Here is a 16,596-nt window from a genome sequence, read left to right as displayed (position 1 = left end):
GAAATGGTAAAAGCAAAGCTATACAGGCAAAATCACACACAGAAGCATACACATACACACTCACAAAAAGAGAAAAAGGGAAAAAAATATATATATCTTTGATCCCAAAGTCCACCTCCTCAATTTGGGATGATTTGTTGTTTATTCAGGTATTCCACAGATGCTGAGTACATCAAGTTGATTGTGGAGATTTAATCCACTGCTCCTGAGGCTGCTGGGAGAAATTTCCCTTTCTCTTCTTTGTTCGCACAGCTCCCAGGGTTCAGCTTTGGATTTGGACCCACCTCTGCATGTAGGTCGCCTGAGGGCGTCTGATCTTCACTCAAACAGGACGGGGTTAAAGGAGCAGCTGATTCGGGGGCTCTGGCTCACTCAGGCCGGGGGGAGGGAGGGGTACGGATGCGGGGTGAGCCTGCGGCGGCACAGGCCAGCGTGACGTTGCAACAGCCTGAGGCGCACCGTGTGTTCTCCTGGGGAAGTTGTCCCTGGATCACGGGACCCTGGCAGTGGCGGGCTGCACAGGCTCCCGGGAGGGGGGGGGTCTGGATAGTGACCTGTGCTTGCACACAGGCTTCTTGGTGGCGGCAGCAGCAGCCTTAGCGTCTCATCCCTGTCTCTGGTGTCCGCGCTGATAGCCGCAGCTCGTGCCCATCTCTGGAGCTCCTTTAAGCAGTGCTGTTGATCTCCTCTCCTCGTGCACCAGGAAACAAAGAGGCAAGAAAAAGTCTCTTGCCTCTTCCTCAGCTCCAGACTTTTTCCCGGACTCCCTCGCACCTAGCTGTGGCGCACTTGCCCCTTCAGGCTGTGTTCACGCAGCCAACCCCAGTCCTCTCCCTGGGATCTGACCTCTGAATCCTGAGCCTCAGCTCCCAGCCCCCGCCCATCCCGGCGGGTGAGCAGACAAGCCTCTCAGGCTGGTGAGTGCTTGTCAGCACCAATCCTCTGTGTGGAAATCTCTCCACTTTGCCCTCCGCACCCCTGTTGCTGTGATCTCCTCTGTGGCCCCCTCTGCCACCCGCAGTCTCCGCCCACGAAGGGGCTTCCTAGTGTGTGGAAACTTTTCCTCCTTCACAGCCCCCTCCCACTGGTGCAAGTCCGGTCCCTATTCCTTTGTCTCTGTTTTTTCTTTTTTCTCTTGCCCTACCCAGGTACATGGGGAATTTCCTGCCTTTTGGGAAGTCTGAGGTCTTCTGCCAGCATTCAGTATGTGTTCTGTAGGAGCTGTTCCACATGTAGATGTATTTCTGATGTATTTGTGGAGAGGAAGGTGATCTCCGCGTCTTACTCTTCCACCATCTTGAAGCTCCTCCCACTCTAAATGTCTTGACTGTAAACCTAGGAATAGCCAACTTAGTCCTGCTTCTTTGATTTGTAATCCCATTACTATGTGTTTTGTGCATCCTACAGTACAAAGTGACAGGTACCTTTAACTCAATCATATCTGCATGCATGAAATAAATCTTATCTACAATTACTTTCATTTTAATTAGGTTGTTTCACAGTGCAAAGGTCCTAAAGGTTTTACTTGAATGGTTTCTGAATTCAGGAGTAGTCACTAAAGTTAACTTCTGATTCCATATAATTCCAGTGTTAATCTTAGTTGTATAGGAGCAGACTGCAGCTGCCATCAAATTTCTGCTTCCTTCTATCATGGAATATCAAGTTCTAAATATTTAACACTGATGCAACACTAATAATACACTATTCATATTCATATTTCAACAATGTCCCAGTAATGAGCTCCATAGCAATTTCACCCCCTGATCCAGAATCTATTCCTGGTTCATGCTTTACATTTTGTTATCATGTCTACTTAATCTCCTTTACTTGAAACAATTTTTCAGTAAATTTTATTTTGTAAAGAATGTATTCATGTCATCTAAGTTGTCAGATTAGTTGGCATAAAGTTGTTATAATCTCATTTTCCTTTTAATGTCTGCTGTGATCTGCAATGATAAGCCATCTTTCATTTTTGGTATTTGTTATTTGTATTCTATCTTGTTTTTAATTTGACCAGCCCAGCTTGAAGTTGAACCAATTATTGTCTTTGTTAATTTTTTTCTATTTTTTATTTTTTATTTCATTGGTATGTGCTGTTATTAGTTCCTTCTACTTACTTTGAGTTTATTTTCTTCTCCTTTTCCTAGCTTCTTAAGGTAAAGCCTTAGGCCATTTAAGACCTGCTTTTCTAATATAACTATTAAAATTATAAACTTCCCTTTTTACCTTTAACTTTATCCTCAAATTTTTTATATTGTACTTCCGTTATTATTCAGTTTGAAGTATTTTCTATTTCTGATGTTGTTTCTTCCTTGACCCATGGATTATTAGAAGTGTGTTTAATGTTTAAACATTTGGGGATTTTCTAGATATCCTATTGTTATTAATTTCTAATTTAATTCCATTGTGGTAAAAGAAAATATGATTTCAATATTTTTACATTTACTAAGATTAATTTTATGACACAGTTTATGGCCTATCTTGCTGAACATACCTTGTGCACTTGAAGTTGTTGGGTTTAGTGTTATACAAATAGCAATTAGGTCAAGGTTACTGATAGTGTTATTGAAATCTATGCCTTTACTAATTTTAGTTAAGTTGTTCTATCCATTGCTGAGAGAGGGATGTTAAAATCTACAACCATGATTATGGAATTGTCTATTCCTACCTTTAAATATGTCAAATTTTGCTCCATATATTTTGAAATCCTCTATTAGGATTTATGATTTTTATGATCTTATCATCACTACCTTTTATCTTGGATAGTACTCTTGGTCTTGAAATCTACTTTATTGACATTACTATAGCCACTTTGGGTTTCTTTTGCTTACTGTTTCATGGTATGTTATTTTTCCTCCATTTACTTGCAGTCTGTCAATGTGAACTACACTAATAATTTTTTACCACAATCCTGAATCTTGGTAATCCCCTCCTTGCTTTTGTTTGAAGAATTACTCTAAAAGTATGCTCTATACTTTTACTTTAGCACATATAAATTTATAAGATTCATTTATGGGTATTTACTTATGTGTATTCATTTATGACTGGCATCTAACACTCAGTATTAAGTTTGTTGAGATTCATCCAGGTTTTTACATGTAGCTGTGACTCATTTATTTTTATTGCTTTATAGTATGCCACTGTATAAATATGCCAAAATTTATTCATTCATTTTATTGTTAATAGATATTTAGTTGTTTCCTTTTTTTAATATCTTGAAAAATGCTGCTATAGATATTTTTGTACATATTTCCTGATGCACTTGTGCACACATTTCTGTTGGGTATATCTCTAGAAATGAAATTGCAGAGTCAAAAGTTATTTGTATTGTCACATTTAGTAGATAGTGCCAAATTGCTTTCTAAAGTGGTTGCACCCATTTACATTCCTCTACTAGAGTTCGAGTCTTGGTGATCCACTTCCTAACCCACCCTTCTTGTTTTCAGAGTTTTTAATTTTTGCCAATCTTGTAGATCTAAACATATCCCATGATTTTAATTTGCATTTTTCTGATGACTAATGAAATTAAGCTTTTTTTTCCATATGCTTATACTGTGTTTCCTCTTCTGTAAAGTTCCTGTGTAAGTCTTTTTCTTACATTCAACTGAGATTTTTATAAATTGATTTTTTAAGGAATTCTTTATGTATTCTCTTTAATGATTCTTCATCAGTTTTATGTGTAGCATAAGTCTATTGCAAGTTAGTGGCTTGTGCTTGCAAGTTTTTTATAGAGTATTTGGCTGATCAGAAGTCCTTAAAATTAAGGAAGTTAAATTTACTAATAGTTTCCTTAAGTTTGTACTTTTGAAATGCTTTGTCCATCACCTCAAATAAATAAGGGCTCATAGTTTTATGGAGATAGTGCTTTTATTTTCTTGTCATGAAAAATCCCACTAATGCTCCATTCTATAGCTAGTTCAAGGACCCCTGTTAATTTGTTGAGAGGGGAAGGGAATTGGTGGGAGATTTGGTGTTGGCCAAATTCTGAAAGTAGAAATTGTGCCCAAGAAAAAGTATTTTGTTGGTTACTGTGACCACATTTGTAGTTCTTGGCTAGTTCAGAACCCTTTGGTAGCAGGTCAAAGCCCTTGACTTCTTCTTTATTTGTAGAGGAAAGATATGCCCAATAGAGGTCAAATTTGTTAATTAATAAAATCAATAAAATATGTGAGCAAATGTAAGGGCTATTCCTAAGAGGGAAAGATTTAGAGAGCATAGAGAAGGAAAAGAGAGAAAAAAGGAGGGGACTGGATTCCGTAAGTTTTAAAAGTTAATAGGAGACTAGAGCAAGAAGTGGGCAGTAATCTGGTATTTCACTTATATTAGCTCAGTTTAACTCAAAAGACATATTTGAGATTTTGACCAGGACAACTCTAGGTAGTGTCATTCTTCCTTTTACTGCTAGAAAAAAGGGCTCAAGAAGAAAAAGTCAGGTACTTTGTCTTGTAATCAGGGTTGTCTCTTCTGGTCTGATTGGAGGTGGGTTAAAATCAGCTCTTGAATGAGAAGTAAATCTGATTTTTAACTCCAGTGTTTGGAATTTAGCAGTTCATGAGGACAGATAGTCTTTTTACTCATTTTATAATCTCAGAGAGCTGTGGAGTTCCAAGAGTGTTTAGATAAGGGTATATCTTTTCAGTTGAATTTTGTTTAGAAAGGGTATCAGTAGAGACTTGCGATTATGAAGACATCAAGCCAGAAATTATATTTCTGAGGGAAAATGAAAGGCTATCTGAAATTATTAACTTTTCTTTATTCTATCTCCCCCATTTCCATTTATATTTCTCTCTTGTTTTAAAGACTGTTTCTTAGAATATTACAGAAGAAACTGTCTTAGCTGAATTGTGGTCCTATTTTTATTTTGTTTAAAGGATGATTTTCTTTTAATGTGAGACTAATGATATGTTAGAATTACATTCTGTGAAAATATTTCTTGAAGGTTGACTACATGTCATATTTATGCAATTCAGGAATGAAGGAAAAAGTGATGACATTTGAAAAGAAGTATAAATTGAACTAAAGTTAATGACTTTTCCATTTCTTTCTGTATGGATACACTGGTTGATTCATGTGATACTTAAAGAGAAGCTTAACTGATAATGTGTGGAAGGAATACTACATCTTTAGATTTATTTAGGGCAAAGACTAATTTCCTAGTGATTATCACATATAGACACTTGATAAATTCTTGTTGAACTTCTAATCAATTATGACTCAGAGTTGGAGATATGAATTCCATTCCTGACTCTGCCATGTATTTCTGTGTGACCTTAAGTACTCAATTTCTTGAATATTTTTACAAGTAAACTATTGTACTTTGGGGCTATAAAATCACTAGTTTTTAAGGTTTTCAGAGAACAGTGTCTTATTCACCATCAAATTCCGATTCTCAGTGCTTCTCTTGCTCTAGGCTGATTCTCAGCATGTATTCATGCCTCATCTCGTATCTACCTCTCTCTCTCTCTCTCTCAATACACACACATACACACTCATTAAAAACAAAATACAAAGTCATTGCCTTCCCCTACCTGCATTTGTGGTTAGTGCACAGGCCTGACTCACAACATCCGAAACTTGGATTCAGAGTCAGCTTTACCTCTCCAAATGGCAGGTTAGAAGTGATGGGAAATTAATGCACCCCTTCCCCCACCACTACCAGGAGAAACCCTCAACCAACCATTTATTGGATATTTCTCATTGCTCTTCTCCACTCCACTTCCTAGAACCGCCTCAAAATAAACTACTTGCTCATGAGTTCTTACCTCAAAGTAGGCTTCTGGAGGAACCCAAAGTAGGACACAAAGCAAACTCCTCCTTGACGCTTCTTTCAGCTACCAGCGTATTGCTCTCCTCATTCTTGAATAATTAAGCTGTCCTATTCATTCCTCAACTGCACTAGTACCAGGTTCTGCCGTACCACCAAGTTCTCTCTATAAAAATGCCCAAGGATTAACATGTGGCATATCCAGTAGCAGTTTCAGAACTTAACTTGCTTGAAGTATCAATTAACAATAAATAATCTTTCCTTCAGCCTCTCCAGCTCCACTGATGTATAATTCTTAAGACTTTGACCTTACACCATTGTGGGAACTGGTTTAACTGCCTCTGAAGAGTTGTTGTCCTTGCATCTAATGATGGAGCTTTAGAACTTGAAGTTTGCAGGGCAAGCAGTTAGGAAGAGAAGATGGGTGTAGAGCAGAGAAAGGATAAGCTGGAACCCACAAAGCATGAGTTTATAGTTCATTCTGCCCCTGACTTTGATAGTATGAGTGTCTGCAGATGACGCTGGTAATCGCCCTCAAAAAACTAAATTCACACAAGTTTTGGTAATTTGTTTTCAATATCATCCAATAAAAAATATCTTCTTGTTTCCTTTATGATTACTTCTTTGACCCATGAATTATTTATTTATTTATTTATTTATTTATTTATTTATTTATTTATCTGCATCAGGTCTTAGTTGTGGCACAGGGGATCTTCGTTGCAGTATGCAGGATCTTTCGTTGCAGTATGCGGGCTCTCTGTTGTGGCACACGGGCTTCTCTCTAGTTGTGGCATGTGGGCTCAGTTGCCACACAGCATGTGGGATCTTAGTTCCCTGACCAGGGATCAAACCCACGTCCCCTTGCACTGGAAGGCGGATTTAACCACTGGACCGCCAGGGAAGTCCCATGCCATCAATTATGTAGGGCACTCATTTCAAGTGTTCCCTTGAAATAGCCCCCTGTGACTAGTGTGAACTTTATTGGACAGGTGAGTCTTAGAGAGTCAATTATCACTTAGAGGATTAAATATAAGGAAAAAATTTTATATTTATTTTTATTTTAACCATTTCCAGGGATGTTCATTTCTTTCAGTGTACATCCAATTTTCTATCTAGTGTCATATTATTTCTGCCTGAAGAATTTCCCTTAACACTTTTTTTGTAGTTCAGGTCTCCTAGTAATGAATTCTACTAGTTTTAGTATGATAAATGTTTGTTTCTCCCTTATTTTCAAAATCTTTTTATTTTGTTTTATTTTAAAATTTTTTTTTATTTTTTAGGCCATGCCATGTGTCATGTGGGATCTTAGTTCCCTGACCAGGGATTGAAACCATGTCCCCTGCATTGAGAGTGGAGTCTTAACCATGGACTGCCAAGGAAGTCTCGAAAATCTTTTTATTTTGAAATAATTATAGGTTCTCAGGAAGTTGCAAAATTGTATGCATTCGCCTTCATTTTTTTATTATAAACATCTTTATTGGAGTATAATAGCTTTACAATGGTGTGTTAGTTTCTGCTTTATAACAAAGTGAATCAGCTATATGTATATATATATCCCCATATCTCCTCCCTCTTGTGTCTCCCTTCCACTCTCCTTCATTTTTGAGAGATATTTTTGCTGCATATAAAATTCTGGTTTTATGTTTTTTAAACCTTTCTTTCAGCAAGATTTGTTGTTCCATTTTCTTCTGACTTGCATAGTTTCTGTTAAGGAGTATACTTAAGCTTTTCTTTGTTCCTCTGTATGTAATGTGGGTTGTGGGGTTTTTTGTTTTTTGTTTTTTTTCTTCCTCTGATTGCCTTAAAATGTAAAAAAAAAAAAAAAAAATGAGAGCAGCTTGGGCTGCTCTGAGATTTTTTTGTCTGTGATTGATGTCTTTTACAATTTTTAGAAAATTCTTGGCCTTTATCTCTTCAAATATTTCTTCTGTTCCATCATCTCTCTCTTCTGAATTTCCAAGTACAAGTATATTAGATGATTTGTTATCATCCCACAATTCTTGTATGCTCTGTTCCTTTTTGCTTTTTGCTTTTTTTTTTCTTTCCCTCTTTGTTAGACCTATCTTTAAGTTTGGTGATCTTATCCAAGCTATGTGCAGTGGATGAGCCCGTTGAAAGCATTGTTTATCTCTGTTGCTGTGGGGGTTTTTTTAGTTTTTTTGTTTTTATTTCTAGCATTCCCATTTGATGATTTCTTTTGGTTTCCTTTTTGTTGTTGTTGTTAAAATTATCTATTCATGCATGTTGTCCACCCATTTCACTAGAGCTTTGTCTTAGTTCAGACTGCTATAAAAACTGTCATGCACTGTGTGACTTAAACAATAGAAACCTATTTTTCACAGTTATGAAGACTGGAAGTCTGAGATCAGGGTGCTAGCATAGCTGAGTTCTGATGAGGACCCTCTTTCTTGTTTATAGACAGTCCTCTTGCTGTATCCTCACATGGCAGAGAGATAGCAAGCGAGCAAGCTCTGGCTTCCTCATCCTCTTATGAGAACATCAATCCCATCACAGGGGCTGCACCCTCATGACCTCATGTAAACCTCATTACCTCCCCAAAGCCCCACCTCCAAATATCATCACAATATGGATTAAGGCTTCAACATATGGATTTTTGGAGGGATACACACATTCAGTCTATAGCAAGATTTAATATTATTCACAGTTATTTTAAATTCTCTGCTTGTTCTATCTGGGTTTTCTCCAGGTCTAGTTCTGTTGATTGCTTTGTCTTTTGCCATTTTTTTTTCTTTGCTTTCTTGTGTCTGACAATTTTTTAGTTTTTATTTTTGGCTAGGTTGTGCAGCAACTTTTGTATATAGTCCATTTATTTCGTCCATCAGGCCCTACGTAGCCCCAGCCAGGTTATGCTGTGACTCAACTTTGATTATAGGCCTGGTAGTCAGAATGGGGACAGCTTCCAAAGGCACCTGTTGCCTTATGGGGGAAGACCTCTATATGGTCTTTATTCATGTTAGGGTGGGAGAAAGGGAGAGAGGGTAGTTCTAGCTCTTAGAGGCCAAAAGGTGAGCCTCTTCAGCAAATACAGAATGTTCAGAAATTTCTAGGGAGTGAAAATTGTTGGGGGCATCCATCAGATGTCCCCATCTCATCTTCCAGGTTTGGTCCTAAACTTGACATAACATACCTGGCTTGTTTGAACATTTGTTGGCAGTTAGCTACTTTTACCATCAAATCCTGTGCTTGAATTTCAGCTTTTTTCTTTTTTATTGAAATATAAATGACATACATCATTATATTAGTTATAGGTGGACAACATAATGATTTGATACATGTATATATTGCAAAATGATTACCACAATAAGTTAGCCAATACTCATTGCCACTGGTAGGTAAAAAATTTTTTTCTTGCAATGAGAACTTTTAAGATCTACTCTCTTAGTAACTTTCAAATATACAATACAGTATTATTAACTATAGTCACTACACTGTAAATTACATCCCCAGGACTTATTTTATTTTATTACTGAAAGTTTGTACCTTTTGACAACCTTCACCCATTTTTGCCCACCCTCTACCCCCTGCTTCTGGAAACCACCAACCTATTCTCTGTATCTGTGAGTTCAGTGGGGGTTTTTTGTTTTTGTTTTTGTTTTTTTAGATTCCACATGTAAGTGAGATCATATAGTATTTGTCTTTCTCTGTCTGATTTATTTAACTTAGCATAATGCCCTCAAGGTCCATTCATGTTGTCACAAATGGCAGGATTTCCTTCATTTTTATGCCTGAATAATACTTCATTGTATATATATATATATACTATTTATTATGTATTCATTCATTCATCAGTGGACACTTAAGTTGTTTCCATGTCTTGGGTATTATAAATAATGCTACAATGAACATGGGGCTGTAGATATCTTTTTGAATTAGTGTTTTCATTTCTTTTGGATAAATACCCAAAAGTGGAACTGCTGAATCATAAGGAAGTTCTGTTTTTAATTTTTAATTTTTTGAGGAACCTCCATATTGTTTTCCATAGTGGCTGTACCAATTTACATTCCTGTCAGTGATGCACAAGTGTTCTCTTTTCTCCACATCCTCATCAACACTTGTTATTTCTTGTCTTTTTGATAATAGCTGTCCTAACAGTTGTGATTTTGATTTGCATTTCCCTGGTGATTAGTGATGTTGAGCACATTTTCATGTACGTGTTGTCCATCTGTTTGCCTTATTTGAGAAAATATCTATTTAGATCCTCTGCCCATATTTTAATCAGATTGTTTATTTTTGCAATTGAGTTGTATCTCATAATTTTTCATTGATTGTCAGACGTGGTATATAGAACAGTAAAAATCAATATAAATATTTACATCTTGAACTAGAAATACCTCTTCTTCTGCTGGTCTGTTAGTGGGGTCAATCTAGTCAAGAGTTGAGCTCATTTTTTTTGTTGTCATTTTTGCTATGGTTATATTCGCTATAATCACCAACTTCAAAATCTTTTGGTGTTACATTGTGTTTAGAAGGAGGTAGGTTCGCTAGAGTATTTTTCTCAATGTTCACTTTCAACCCTCAACTTTAAGCCTTCCCTTTGTGCCTGCACATTAGAAAGTGTCTCTTTCCATGATTTTACACACCCTAAATGGTAGACTGTTGTTGCTTGTTACTTGGTGCTCACTAGCCTGGTGGTGGGGAGGTCATGATAGTTTTCTGTTATCCTAGATGAGCCTCAGTCTTTGACAGGCCCTGTGCCCTGCTGTCTGGGGGTGGAGATTTCTCAGTGATCCTGCCCTCTCCAAGTGATGAAAGACCTCTAATTATTTGAGTCCAGGATGGTTTCCTGTCCTTCTCCAGGGGTAAGGTTTTTTTTGTTTGTTTTTTGTTTTTTCCCCATTCATTTTTTCCTGCCCCCAGCAACAGTAGGTCTCCTGTGCCTTGAGAGTGACAGGACTTGGTGTTCTTTCTCCAGTACGGTGACCAACTCCTCCTGATTTTTCTAGGACTGTCCCGGTTTTAGCTCTGAAAGTCCTGCATCTTGGGAAATGCTTCAGTCCCAAGAAACTGGCTCAGTTGGTCATCCTCTCTCCCAGTGGCTTAAGGATTTTATTCCTCAGGGAAAAAAGGTTCAGGTGGGGCCTTGTGCCTTTCTTGCAGTGGTGGCTGCTACCTTCCTCCAGGACTGCACAAGTCAGGAAACATTCTTCCAGTTTCTTGTCCCACCCCAATCTTTCTCATAACCATCTGGTGAGGTACATAAAGAAGAGCCTGTTATTGGGTGCAAAGTTCTCTTGTGTCTGCAGCTTCTGGGTGTTTTCTATGTTTATGTTAGCTCACAGCCTTTAGCAATTCACTGAAAATTTAGCTGAATTCCAATTATCTGCTTGTATGGAGGCCCCATCTTGTGCTCTGCTGCAGGTTTACCAGGTTGTTTCATCATGAAGGCACCCTTCTTTTCTTACATTTCAGGCTAGTTAGTGGTCCTGCAACCTCACCTCTCTGATAGATTCAATATAAGTTATGATTTTCAAGATTATTCACATTTTCTTGTCATTACTGATGGAACAACACTCTTTCTAGTTGCCTACATTCTAAGCAGAAATCAGTACTTGGTTTCTTTAGAAAGAATATATATATTTCAGTTTTGAGGTGTAGTGTTTTATAAATGTCAGTGAGATCAAGTTGGTTGGGAGTGTTGTCCAAATCTTTGGTATCTTACTGAATTTTTAAAATCGACTTGAACTTCCATTTACTGAGAGACAGTTGCTAAAATTCTCAACTATGATTGTGGATTTTTAAAAATTCTTTCAATTTTGCTTCATGTATTTTGAAACTCTGTTATTACAGAGTGTATATACATTTAAAAACATATTTTCTTGATGACTTGATTTCTTTATTATTATGAAAATCCCCCTTTATCTCTAGTAATACTCTTTGTCTTGACATAAATGGCTATAAATATATATATATATATATACTTATATGTAGTCTTTTTAAAAATATATTTATTTATTTATTTGGCTGTGTTGGGTCTCAGTTGCGGCACACAGGATCTTCGTTGCTGCATGTGGGTTCTTCATTGCGGCATGCGGGGTCTTTAGTTGCAGCATGTGAACTTCTTAGTTGTGGCATGTGGGATCTAGTTCACTGACCAAGGGTCAAACCCAGGCCACCTGCAATGGGAGTGCAGAGTCTTAGCCACAGAACCACCAGGGAAGTCCTGTATATAGTCTTGATATAAATTGATATAAAGTTGATATACATATAGCCCCACTAGCTTTCTTATGTTCAGTATCTGTGTTGCCTATATTTTTCTTCCCTTTTATTTTCAATCTGTCTGTCTTTTATCTTGACAATACCTTTCTAAAAAAACAGCAATTTGCTTTTTCAATTAGTCTGACAATCTGCATCTTTAACTAATTAGAGTGTTTAGTTCATTTATATTTAATGCAGTTATTAATGTGGTTGGATTTAAGTCTCTCATCTTGTTATATGTTTTATATTCATCCCATTTATTATTTACTTATTTATTCCTTCTTTCCTGTTGTGGCAGATTGCATTTCCCAAAGATGGCTACACAAGTACACGTGTACACGCACACATGTCCCATTCCACATTTTTTTTTTATCAATGTGACTAATATTTCTCCAACTGTGAGGAGGGGTCTATGTTCTCTCCACTTGAATTTTGATGAGGACTTGTAACTGCTACAACAATATAAAATGGGAGAAATTATGTCATATGACTTCCAAGGCTAGGATATAAAAAGGATATAACCTCTATATGACTCTATCCCTCTTGAGTTGGTCACCCTTGGAATCTAGCCACCATGCTATGAGGAAGCCCAAACTAGCCCATGCAGAAAGACCACAGTGAGGCCCACATGCAGGGAAAATGACGCCTCCAATTGTGAGCCAGCATCAACTCTCAGACATGTGAAAGAATAAGCGTTCAGGTGATTTTATCCCCCTGCCTTTGATCTTCCAGTTGAATTACCAGACGTCATGGTATGGAGACAAGCTGATCCCAGTGAGCCCTGTCCTAATTCCTGACCCATAGAATATATGAGTATAATAAATAACTGTTGCACATCTCTAAATTTTGGAGTAGTTTGTTACACAGCTATAGTAATTGGAACACCTACCTCTTTTGGGGTTAATTAAACATGTGTGTGTCTGTGTGCGTGTGTGTGTGTGCTTTCTTTAGAGATTATAATATGTAACTGAGGAGTCCAGCTCTGGTTAAAAACCACTATGTGATTTTTCAGGCCTTACCATGGGCAATTACAAAGTCTTTACCTGGCAGGCTTCATGGGGGAAAGCTGCTCTCCCCACATCAGACTTGAGGTACAGACAGTGCATGACAGTCTCTGAAGAAAGTTGCAGTCAAGGACTCAGACCACTCTGGTTCATCATACTCTTCTCATATTTGCCTTCCTTGACCAGGATTCATCATCTTTTTTTTTCTTTGATTTTTATTTTACATTGGAGTATAGTTGACTTACAATGTTGTGTTACTTTCAGGTGTACAGCAAAGTGGTTCAGTTATACATATGTCTATTCTTTTTCAAATTATTTTCCCATTTAGGTTATTACAGATATTGAGTAGAGTTCCCTGTGCTATACAGTAGGTCCTTGTTGGTTATCTGTTTTAAATGTCATAGTGTGTATATTTCAATCCCAAACTCCCAATTTATCCCTCCCCCGACCCCAACCTTTCCCCTTCGGTAACCATAAGTTTGCTTTCTAAGTCTGTGAGTCTGTTTCTGTTTTGTAAATAAGTTCATTTTGTATCATTTTTTTTTTAGATTCCGCATATAAGCAATATTATATGATATTTGTCTTTCTCTGACTTACTTCACTTCGTATGATAATCTCCAGGTCCATTCATGTTGCTGCAAATGCCATTATTTCATTCTTTTTATGGCTGAGTAATATTGTATTACTTTGTATATATGTACCACATCTTCTTAGGAGTCATCATTTTTTTAAATCTTTATCTCAGGCCTTTTTTTAAAGTCTAAGGTCTTCAGACATCTCTTCGGAGGCCTCTTTATGCAAAGAGGAAGGAAACCTCAGGACACTTTTCCCCACTCTTACTCAGCATCCCGTTCTTTTTTTACTCTTACCCCTTTCCCCTTGCTGTCTTCTGACTCCAAATTGCTGGATCTTTTGGGGTTCCCTCAAGGGTGAGACCACTTCCACGTCTGGCTGATCCAACAACATTCCTTGACCCTTGTCTTATCCCAGGCACTTTCTCCCATCACAGTAAGTGATCAAAGGCTTAACTCTGCTTTTAGCTTGTTACTTTAATCAGCTACTCTGACACCTGGCAGCTCAGCTCTCTGTCTCCTCCAGCTCGGCTGAGCTTCTGACAGTAACTTTAAGTTATTTTAGTCTGCTGGCAAATAATCTTGCATTACTTGAAAAATAGTAATACAGTAATCTTTCAACAATATAATTCTATATTCCAGTCCCACCTTTTTGTCATTATATTTTATTTCTATGTATTCTATAAGCTCCACAATGCATTTTTATTATTTTTGTTTTAAACAGTCTTTTAATTACATTTAAATACAATACATGTGTGTGCACACATAGTAAAGATTTTTAAGGGCTTTATAATTACCATTTTTTGTGGTCTTCATCCTTTCCCACAGATCCAGTTGTCCATCTAGTATCATTTCAACATTTTAGCATTTCTTGTAGTGCTGGTCTACTGCAGACATAATCTCTCAGGTTTCTGTTTTTGTTCTTTTTTCCTGGAAATGTCTTTATTTTGCCTTCATTTTTGAAGTGTATTTTTGTTAGATAAAGAATTTTAGGTTTTTTTTTTTTTTTCCTTTAAGCATTTTAAAGATTCATTTTATTGTCTTCTGGCTTCCATTGTTTGTGATGGGAAGTCAAATGTTATTTGTGTTGTTTGTTCTCCTGTATATAATGTTTCCATTTTCCTCTGGCTGCTTTTAAGATTTGCTCTTTATATTTTATTATTATCAGTTTGACTATAATGCCATAGTTGTGGTTTTCTTAGTGTTTGTCTTTGTGGTTTGCTGAGATTCTTGCAATTGTGGCGTGATATTTTTCAACAATTTGGGCAAAATTTCAGCCATTAGTTTTTGTTTTTGTTTTTTTTAAATTAATTAATTTATTTATTTATTTTTGCCTGCGTTGGGTCTTCGTTTCTGTGCGAGGGCCTTCCCTAGCTGTGGCGAGTGGGGGCCACTCTTCATCGCGGTGCGTGGGCACAGGCTCCAGACGCGCAGGCTCAGTAGTTGTGGCTCACGGGCCCAGCTGCTCCGCGGCATGTGGGATCTTCCCAGACCAGGGCTCGAACCCGTGTCCCCTGCATTGGCAGGCGGATTCTCAGCCACTGCACCACCAGGGAAGCCCAGCCATTAGGTTTTTAAACATTTCTTCTGTGCCTCTCTACCTCCTCTCTTTCTAAGGCACCAACTACACATATATTAGAGCATTTGATATTGTCCCACACATCTCAAGTGCTCTGTTCTTCTTTTACACCCTTTTTTCTTTTTGTGATTTAGTTTGGGTACTTTCAATTGAGATGTCCTTAAGTTTGCTAGTCCTTTACTCAGCTGTTTCCCATCCTTTGTTACGTCTATCTAGTGAATTCTTCATTTCTGATATTTTATTTTTTTCTAGCTTTTCTCTTTGGTTATTTTTTTATAGCTTCCATGCTCAGATGAAATTCTCAGTCTCTTCATGTATTTTGTCTGCCTTCTCAATAGATCCTTTAGTATTTTTATCATACTTATTATTATTATTATTATTTTTTTAAAAGGCATGTGAGATCTTCCCGGACCAGGGATTGAACCCGTGTCCCCTGCATTGGCAGGTGGACTCTTAACCACTGCGCTACCAGGGAAGTCCCCATACTAATTTTTTAAATTAACCTTTTACTTTGAGACAATGGCAGATTCACATCTGTTGTAAGAAGTAATATAGAGCAAACACATGACCCTTTACACAGTTTCCCCTATGATAAAATCTTGCAAAATTTTAGAACAATATGACAACAAGAATATTGACATTGATACAATCAAGATATAGAATATTTCTACCACCACAAGGATTCCCTAATAGTACCCTTGTATAGCCATCTCCCCCCCAACCCCAATCCCTGAACCTTGGCCACCACTAATCTGTTCTCCATAATTCTGTCATTTCAAGACTGTTATATAAACGAAATCATACAGTATGTAACCATTTGGGATTGGCTTTTTAAAATTCATATCATTCCCCTGTAAATCATCCAAGTTGCATATATCAATAATTCAATCTTTTTAAAAAAAATTGCTGAATAGCATTCTATTGTAGTTGTATCAAAGTTACTGTCTGATTATTCCACCTTTGGAATATTTCTGTGTCTCCTCCTACTGAATGTTTCCTCCCATGATCATGGGTCAATTTTCTTGCTTCTTTTGTGCCTGTAATTTTTTTTTTTTTTTGTATCCTGGATATTTTGCATAAAATAAAAATAATAGCTAAAATAAGTAATATTTACCTCAAGAAAAGAGCATACTTCTATTCTGTCAAATTGTTAGAATTAGGGGCTGAATCAATCTGATGTGTAGTTGAGCTGGCTAGAGATATTTTTTGTATTTTATTGTCATGTTGCTAGCTTTTCTAACTGTGGGATATTTCTCTCTGATTTACAATCCTTCTGGAAGGAGTGTCACTAAGGAATTGCTCTGTCATGCCACTCCTGGCTTTCTGAGCCAGGGGAAATCTCTCTATTTTGATACTCTGCCTCCATCTTTTGGAAGGCAACTGCCTTACTGTATATAAAGGCCTGCAAAGCCTCAGAGGGATTTCCCTCAGCTCACGTCCCTGCTCTCAGTCTTTGACGTA

The sequence above is a fragment of the Balaenoptera ricei genome, chromosome 6, assembly GCF_028023285.1.
Source record: "Balaenoptera ricei isolate mBalRic1 chromosome 6, mBalRic1.hap2, whole genome shotgun sequence".
Taxonomy (NCBI): Eukaryota; Metazoa; Chordata; class Mammalia; order Artiodactyla; family Balaenopteridae; genus Balaenoptera; species Balaenoptera ricei.
The sequence above is the reverse complement of the archived record's forward strand: the minus strand, read 5'-3'. Positions refer to the sequence as shown.